The sequence below is a fragment of the Calidris pugnax genome, unplaced genomic scaffold (assembly GCF_001431845.1).
Source record: "Calidris pugnax isolate Ruff unplaced genomic scaffold, ASM143184v1 scaffold55, whole genome shotgun sequence".
NCBI lineage: Eukaryota > Metazoa > Chordata > Aves > Charadriiformes > Scolopacidae > Calidris > Calidris pugnax.
Genome location: NW_015090832.1, coordinates 3,265,326 through 3,266,097, shown reverse-complemented (window position 1 = coordinate 3,266,097; position 772 = coordinate 3,265,326).

Below are 772 nucleotides of genomic sequence, written 5' to 3'. Positions count from 1 at the left end.
GAGAGTAGGCGAAAGAGGGGGGGGGGCTGGCCGTGCTGGCGGCAACAGCGACCCCTCCGCCGGCTCCCGGAGGCATCCCCGCCGGATGAGGGGGCATCCCCGGGCTGGTGGAGGGACACCCCCCCTGGGTAAGGGGACCCCCGGGCATCCTCGGCGGCGCAGGTCCTTGGGGGTAGCCATAGGAGTGCAGGTGTGTGTCCCCCCCCGGCTCGGGGAGGGTCCCTGAGGTATCCCTGGGGACTGGGGTCCCCTCCTGTGTCCCCCTGCCATCCCCTGTATTATTGGGGTATCGCTGTGGGAGAGGGTCACCCCGGGGCATCCCGGTGGGTGGGGGTCCCTGGGACACCCCTGAGGGTAAGGGTCCACCAGGACAGGTCTGGGGAAGCGGGTCCCCAGGGCACCCTCAGCAGCACAATTCCCCCAGGAGTTCCTGTATGAGCAGGTCCCCCAGGGCAGTCTCTGGGGTGAGGGGTACCCCGTGGGTAAGGCTCCCTGGGGCACCCCAATTTGGCCTCCAGGGCTCCACTGTAAGTGCAGGGCACCCTCCGAGGCGGAGGTCCCTCACGTACCCCATGGGTGGGAGGTCCCGGGGCCCCTTTTGGTGAGGATCCCCTGAGGCACCCCCATGGCTGGGGGGTCTGCGGCGCTGCCCAGGGCCAGCTCCAGCTGCCTGCCAAGCTGTGGGGGCGAGCAGAGCCACCCCCCCTGGGTAAGGGGACCCCCGGGCATCCTCGGCGGCGCAGGTCCTTGGGGGTAGCCATAGGAGTGCAGG